Source organism: Canis lupus, chromosome 14 (genome assembly GCF_048164855.1).
Source record: "Canis lupus baileyi chromosome 14, mCanLup2.hap1, whole genome shotgun sequence".
NCBI lineage: Eukaryota > Metazoa > Chordata > Mammalia > Carnivora > Canidae > Canis > Canis lupus.
In genome coordinates this window covers 5568537-5576565 of record NC_132851.1, presented here as the reverse complement: position 1 = coordinate 5576565, position 8029 = coordinate 5568537, and the positions used below count along the sequence as shown (strand labels likewise).

Genomic DNA, 8029 nt, shown 5'->3' with positions numbered 1-8029 from the left:
GGCCGGCAGGCGGTCCGCCGCACCCGCACCCGCACCCGCTCCCGCACCCGCACCGCGCGCTCGGCGCCCCCCCCGGCCCCCCCGCCCCCCGCCCCCCGCCCCCCGGCCCGCAGAGGGGTCGGCGGCAGGACCGAGACGGCGCGGCCGGCCGGGGAGGGGGGCGCGGCGCGCGGCGGTGCTGTCCAGGGGGAGGCGGGCGGAGGGAAGGCGCTGCCGCCGCCGCCGCCGCCGCCGCCGCTGCCGCCTCGCCGGCGGCGACACAGACGCGGGGAGCGGCCGAGGCGGTGAGTCGCGGCGCCGTCGCTCGGGTTCTCTGCAGCCGGGGCCCGTCGGAGTGGCGGCCCGGGCGGCGGGCGGGGGGGGGGGGGGCGGGGGCGCCGCTGCCGGGGGATCCGCGCGCCCCGGGCCGGGCGGGCGCAGGGGTGGGCGCGAGGAGCGCGCGGTCCTGGGGACCCGGTGCCCGCAGCCGTCCCCGGCGCGGCTCCCCGGGTCGGGTGCCTTGTCCTGCCCTCGGGGCCTCCGAGCGAAGAGAAGACCGAAGACCCCGGGGGCGGCGGCAGGAAGGGGAAGAGCCGCTGCGGACGGACGGACGGACGGACGGCGCGCAGAGGCGCGGGGCGGGCTGCGCGGGCGCCGGGTCGGAAGGGGGCGTCCGCGCGCTGGTGTCCGGGGCCCGCGGGAGCGACCCTCTGCGCGCGGGTGGGGTCGGGGCCCTCGCTCGCCCCCCTCGCTCGCCCCCCGCCTGCGGAGCCGGCCCGGAGAGGCCACGGGAGGCCGCGTGCGGTGTGGAGACCGGGGAGGGGGCTTGGGGAGGCGCCCGAGGCGGTAGTCGAACCCCGGGGAGGAAGTGGCGTGCGCTTGGGACCCGGGACCTGACAGATTTGCGTCTCTCGCCCTCGGGGACTCGGGAACGGGTGTGCTGCGGAGATGATGTGTTTGAGTGTTTTTCAGTGCATACCGGTTTATTTTTAGCTCCCAGAGAAGCAGGATGTGCAAAGTGGGTTGTATCAGCCCGGGAGGGGCAGGAGGTCTCCCTGTCCGCAGGAAAACACAAGTTTCTTGCTGCAGATGCTTCAACTTTGGAGCCCGGAGGAAGAAAGCGCTTGGCTCTCCGGCGCCCTCTCTCCGGCGCTCTCCCCACCGGGGCCACTTTCTCCCTGCGGGCCTGTCTGAAGCCGCAGGCCCGGCCGGCCGAGCGTCCTTCTCTGCTTGAGTGCTGGCCCCAAATGAGGGTACGGGTCCTGCGCGTAGGGCGGCTAGTGGAACACAGAAGTAGGGCTGCCAAGGTCTCGCTTGCTGAGAAGGAAACCACACAAGCTTGCTTAAAGTTTTCCGAGCTTTGTCTGATTTGAAAACAACAGACTTAAGCACGCAGCTGCCTTCCCAAGAGCAGGATTCTACGTCCAGGTTTCTCAGACCTAACTGGCCATGCTGGTGAGGTTTTTCACGCTGTCTGGGAGATGCCTGTGTTTTAGGGTCAAATGCAGGATGCAGGGACTGCAGAAGAGAAGGGGGTGGTATGATGGTGAGAGTGTGGGTGTATGGGAGGGAGACTACTGGGAGCTAAGTGTGGATCTAGGGAGGGGCTTCCTTCAGAGAAGGAGGCTCAGGAAGCTGAAATCCAAATGTTCAGGTGCCCAAACCAGACCCCTGGAAATTACTTCAGAGTCTCCCCCATTTCCAGCAGTCAGCATCAGTCCTGAAGATCCACTGACTCTCTGTAAGTGTGCTAGGTGACAGGGCTGTGGGGAGCATGGGCTGTGCAGCCAAACTGCTGGATGGGAGTTCTGGCTGGGACACAGGAAGCTCCTCAGCCCTTTCCTGATCTGTGGCATGAGATTGATAAGAGGTAGCAAACCTGTCTCAGGTGTGTTGTGAAGATAAAACGAATCAATACAGAGAGCACTTCACACAATGCCTTGTGCTTGTGTGCTGCAGAAATGCGAGCTCTTATTGTTGTTGTTGTTATATGTCCCCTTCTCTCTGTTTCTCCTGTCACTGATGTAGCTCATGTCCTTAGCACTTGCCTGAATTGTTCCAGTTGCCTTCACACTGGGTTCCTTGCTCTGAATCCAGACACTCTAGCTCCAGTCCATTCTCCAAACTGCAACTAGAATGCTCATCTGGAAAACAAAAATCTACGCCAGTCATGCTGCTTCATTTCCTTTAAAGGTTTTCCGTGGCTTTCAGGATAGAGTTCAGACTCCAGGGAATTTCATGACCTCACCCTCCTCGTTTCCTCCCCAGCCTCATCTCCCAGGCCTCTCCCTGTGTAGCTTCGGCTGCTCCCACCCTTCCTCATCTGGGTAACTCCTGGGAATTTTTCCCTACTCATCTGTAACAACACTGCCCACCAGCAGACCTCTTGGCAGCCCCCCTTCCCGGTCCCAGCTAATTGAGCTGCGCTTGCTTCCTGCTGCCATGTTACCCTGTGCATCCCCTCCCAGTGCCCTACAGCATCCTCTACACATGGATCTACCTCACTTGCAAGTGCCTTGAAAGATGGAGTGTGTCAGGAAATGTTTGTTGAATTAATAAATGGATATCAGTCAAGCAAAGTTCAGTCCTTTTCACTAAAGCCAGAAACAAACATGGAGAATAATAGGAAGACCAAACCAATCCTCAGTGTAATACTGCACAATAAAACAAAACAAAACAAAACAACCAAAAAACTTTGGGAGATATTAAGGAATCAGCAGTTGGTCAAAAGCAGTGTGGTGTGCTTCCTTGGAACCCAGTTCAGGTGTATTTTTTAAACTACAAAGGGACAGACTAATAATGGGGAAATATAGGGATTTGAACTCTTCCCTTCCTTCCATCATAAAAAGGTGGGGCTTCTCGCACTAGGCTGTGAGGCGGGGGGGGGGGGGGGGGGGGGGGGTGTCCAGCTCTTTGAAAAGGTTGTGCCGTGAATTTGGTTCTGGAGGCAGAGAAGAACATTACCACATGCATAGGCTTTATGACTCTTCCTTGGATTGTGGCTTCCCTGGGAGTGTGGACTTCAGCTTGTCCTGGGAGAGATAGGAAGAGAGCAGGAACTATGCTGCCATCAAAGCTCCTCTGTTAAATTTTAAGCAATTCAGTATGTTGTGTGGGTGCATTTCTGACTGAGGCAGTATTTCCAACATCCCATTACTGGGATCTCAGGGACCTTGCAAAGGGAGCTAAGATGGAGCCCAGTTCTCTGAGACTGTCTCAGAGTCTCAAGGCTCCAGAGCAGGGGATTTTGGATAGCTGAGGAATCAAAAATACTTTTTACATTTTTAAAGGGTTATAAACAAAACAAATCGAAATACAAAGAAGAATATGTAATGGAGACCACGACTAAAACACTTACTCCTTAGTTCTTTATAGGAAAACTTTGCCAACTGCTGTTCTGGAGCTGAGACCATTGGTTTTATTTTTCAGGTCATCTTGGTTTGATTGGTAGTGGCTGCCTGGAGAGCTGGTTTGAGTAGGAATCCAAGGCTGGATCTGGACTCAGCAGGAAAGAGTTCTGTGGTCAATTAGTGATGTCTGTCAGGGTGTGGGATTAGGAAGTGGTAGCTTACAATTTTTGTCCTTACCATCCTTCTATCTTTATCACCATGGGAGAGAGTATCACTGAAGGATAATGAAGGCAGAAATCAGGGACAGAACACACGAGTTCAAAGTCAATCTTAGAAGAAGCCAGGAAATTTCTACCACTACCTTAAACTATTACCACCGTTAACATTAGTAGCTTCTTTTTATCCTTCCTATATGTACTATGTATGTACATAGGGATTCCATTAAATTTTGTAATAATATTTTCAGGAGATATGTATTATAATTAGGATTCAATTCTGTTGCAAGTGTCAAACAAACTTAAGTAAAAAAAAAAGGAACATTATTTTGGCTTTTTAACTCCTTGGTCCAGAGGAAGATACTTCAGGTATGGCTTGATCCAGGGCTTAAGCATCGTTACCAGGGCCTGATTTCTCTCTATTTACTGGTTTACTTTCTTGAAGTTTCTTGAAGTTGGCACCATTTTTAGGTTCCATTTCCTTGTGGGTTTAAATCCAGCCAGAAAAGGAGAGACTCTATCCCAGAATCACTTGCAATGACTGGCTGTGGCTTTATTGGCTTTGATTGGGTCCACCACCTCTTCCTTTGGCTCCAGTGCCACAAGTTAGTAGAGCTTGGGCTTGATCACAAGTTTTATCCCTGAGGCTAAGAAGCAGGGAGCAGGGTAGTTCTCCAGGAGAATATTGTTAGAGAACGTTGTTGTACTGTCACCAGGAGATGGGCCAATGGATGTTGGATTACAAAGTAACAGATGTCCACCATCGTACTGCTAGCATTCCCCTTCATAGATGAGGAAAACAGGTTCAGTGACACTCAATAACTTGTCCAAGGGCACATGGCTAATAAACAGTGGAGTTCTAATTTTAAACCCACAATTTATATGCTTAGTAGAATTATTTGTGAACAGAACATTTTTTTTTAAGTAGGCTCCACCCCCTGACATGGGACTTGAACTCTTGACCCTGAGATTAAGAGTCTCATGGTCTGCCTACTGAGCCAGCCAGGTACCCCATGAACAGAACAATTTAAAGTGAGCATAGTAAAAGCTCTAATCTCTTATATCTGAAAATATGGCTAACTAACTTCAAGAAATGCTATGTATTGGCTGGCTAGAAGATAGGAGGAAAAAGAAGAGAAAGACTTCTTTGGCTGGATTTTTACTTAGAATGTCAAGAAATATTTTTTTTTTAGCAGTTTCCACATATTCAACATTGTGTTAAGTTCTAGTGATACAAGATGAATAAGATCTAGTCCCCTACCTTTAAGAAACTTATATTCCACTGTGAAAGTGCAAGACATACTTAGGGGACAGGTTGCCTGGAATGAGAACTGTGCGGTGGGGGAAGGTGGAGGAGCAGAGCCCCTTTGATGGGGACAGTGACCTTTCAGTTTGTTTACTGTCATGTCCCCACTGCAGTGCTGTGTGTGATAGGCAAGCAATAAGTGTTTCTTGAATATGTCATTTTTTTAAATTGTGGTTAAATATAAATAACACAACATTTACCTTGTGAACCATTTTTAAGTGTAAAGTTCTGTGGCATTAAGTACATTTGTGTTACTGTGCCACTGTCACCACCATCCATCCCCAGAACTTTTTCATCTTTCCTTTAAAAAAAAAAAAGATTTTATTTATTTATTCGGGAGAGACAGAGACACAGGCAGAGGGAGAAGCAGGTTCCATGCAGGGAGCCTGACATAGGACCCGATCCCAGGTCTCCAGGATCACACCCCAGGCTGCAGACGGTGCTAAACCGCTGTGCCACCAGGGCTGCCCCTTTTTCATCTTTCCAAACTGAAACTCTATACCCAGTACAAAAAAACTCTCCTTCTCCAAATCCAGCCCCTGGCAACCACCTTTCATTGTACTTTGTGTCTGTCCGAATTTGACTACTCTAGGTACCTTATGTTACATGGAATCGTACAATATTTGTCACTTTGTGACTGGCTTATTTCACTTAACATTATGTCTTCAAGTTTACCCATGGTGTAGCATGGGTACGAATTTCCTTTCTTTTTAAAGCTGAGTAATACTGCGTTGTAGGTATACACTACATTTTGTTTATCTGTTCATTTACCAACAGGTACTTGCGGTGCTTCCACCTTTTGGCTATTGTGAATAATGCCATTGTGACCATCAATGATGGTATCTGTTTGAGATCTGCTATCAGTTCTTTTGGGTATATGCCCAGAAGTGGGATTGCTGGATCACGTGGTAATTTTGTTTAATTTTTCAAGGAACTGCCATGCTATTTTCTACAGCAGTTACAGGCCCACCAGCAATACACATGGGTTCCCATTCCTCCACGTCCTTGCCAACACTAGCTATTTTCAGGTTTGTTTTGTGTTTTTTTTTTTTTTTTAATATAATAGCCATTCTAGGGAGTGTGAAATGTTTAACATAGTCTTCAAAGTAGATTGGGATCAAATTGTGAGGGACAGTAGTAAGTAGAGTCTGAATTTCATTTGGAGGAGCTGTTGAGTATTTGTTGCCTTGTGACACTGGCATGATCACTTCCCTACATTAGAGAGAGAGTGAAGAGAGGAAGGGCAGTAGGGAAGTTAGGGGGTGATTTTAATTATTCAGATGAGAGAGATCCTAATAGTTTTCTCCACATGTATACAACTGAGGATATTATATTTATTGCCCCACAAAAAAGTATTGGACTTGGGGAGGAAAAGTAAGTGTGTCACCAAGCTAACTCATGACCAGGGATGGCACAGATAAGTTGACCGCTATTGGTAACAATGACAGTAATGATTGCAAATGCCTTGATGCACACTTTCTGTGAACACGGCAGTGTTCTAAACATTAATTTGATTCTGATAAGTCCTTCAGAGGGTTTATCAGCCAGAGTTCATAGGGAGGCAGATGACACACTCACAGGGCATAACTGGAGAAAGTTTAGTGAGGGGACTCTTTACAAAGATGTGGGCAGAGTTAAGGGAAGCCGCCAAGAGTGGCCCGCAAGGCATGTAAGCCTTCACTATCCCAGCCCCGAAAGAGTGATGTGAGAGCAGTATGTGGAATTGGTCTTTAGTAGAGGAATACAGTTAATGCCAAACTTTGGCCTGTCATGGAGGCATCCAGGTGAGGGAGTCCCCAACTACTCTTTTCTCCCGTCTCTGAGTTCTGCTGGTGCACCTGATTGACCAACCTAATCAGAAGCCAGAGGGCAAGAAAACCTGTTAGATGTAAGGACTAGTCTTACCTGGAAATCAGCCTCCCAGGGCTGAGAGTGGAGTGGAGAAGGGAGGAATCTGGATCTGGAGAGGAAAGCAGAGAGGATCCAGCAGGCGGAGTGAGCACTATGGTGAGCCGTATTTCACAGGTGAGGGAACTAAAACATTAAGAGGTTGAATGACCTACCCAAGGTCACTAATAAGTTGTGGGGCTGAGATTTGAACCCAGGAACATTTTCACCATACATCCAGTCTGATCTGGTATGTTAGATTTTTTTTCCAAACCTGTGTGTTTTCATTCTTTGGGAATAATCTGATTTGTACAAATTTCGCTTGGCTGTCAAAATGGAGAGTAAATGACTGCTCAGAATTTCTTCCTCTTCCCCCCTCCCCTAAATAACAACATGTATTTCATATGTATGTTTCATAGCTGAATGATTATATTTAAATTAAAAATATCTTTTTATATAATTGGTGGGGGATGACAATATGTCCTTGAAATACATGTGAGAAAGTTATGTTTGTTTTGTTTTGTTCTTAGCTGAAAGCGCCAAAGGAGTTGATAGTGTAACTTGGCTGCTTAAACATTAATGAGACCTAGGGCTGTGTTAGAAGGAGAGTGTCCAGTACAAGGGAGATGGTATTTCCCTCTGTGCTATCTTGGCAGGAGGAAGTTCAGCAAGCAGTGTCTAGTGTGGGGGAGCCCACCTCCCCCAAGGCATGTCTGAAGGCCTCTCTAGCCAGAAAAAGCTCTGTGGAAGCCCAATTATTGTGGTCTACACATATATGAAGCATTGCATCAGAGAAAAAAAATCTATTCTAGGGTCAGAAGTAGGCTGCCGGTGCAGCATGGGCTGCATTGGAAGGCCTCATATTTTCCGTGCTTGGAGGTTGTGAAGCTGAGGCCACGGGTGAGAGATGTGGTCAAGGGCTTATGTTAGTTTCCTGTGGCCTGTATAACAACTTACCACAAACTGGGTGGCTTAAAATAACAGAGATATGTTTTCTCACCGTTCTGGAGGGCAGAAGTCCAAAATCAAGATAGCAGCACAGCCAGGCCCCCAGAAGCTTTGTGGGGAGAATTCTTTGCTTGTCCATCCCAGCGGCAGGTGGCTGTCAGCATTCCTGGGCTCAAGGCTGCATCACACTCATCTCTGCCTCCATGGACACGTGGCCTCCTTCTCTCCTCTGTGTGTCTCTTATAAAGGACATTTGTTGTTAGATTTAGGGTTCACCTGGATAATCCAGGGTTATTTTATTTTGAGATCCTTCACCTGGATAATCCAGAGTTATTTTATTTTAA

The 8029-nt window shown here is 48.9% G+C and overlaps 1 protein-coding gene across 8 annotated transcripts in view; it reads left to right on the top strand.

Moving 5' to 3' along the window:
* Positions 1 to 217: 217 nt before the first annotated feature.
* The window catches only part of NCALD (neurocalcin delta), a 370439-nt gene continuing 362627 nt past the window's right edge, over positions 218 to 8029 (top strand). For 4 of the 8 annotated variants that reach the window (XM_072774081.1, XM_072774076.1, XM_072774071.1 and 1 more), the window contains exon 1: positions 236 to 284. The gene's annotated coding sequence lies outside the window, so the exon portion shown is untranslated. Of the gene's footprint in view, positions 285 to 8029 lie in introns of all 8 variants that reach the window. The other 4 variants (XM_072774075.1, XM_072774073.1, XM_072774070.1 and 1 more) reach the window with 3 other exon arrangements.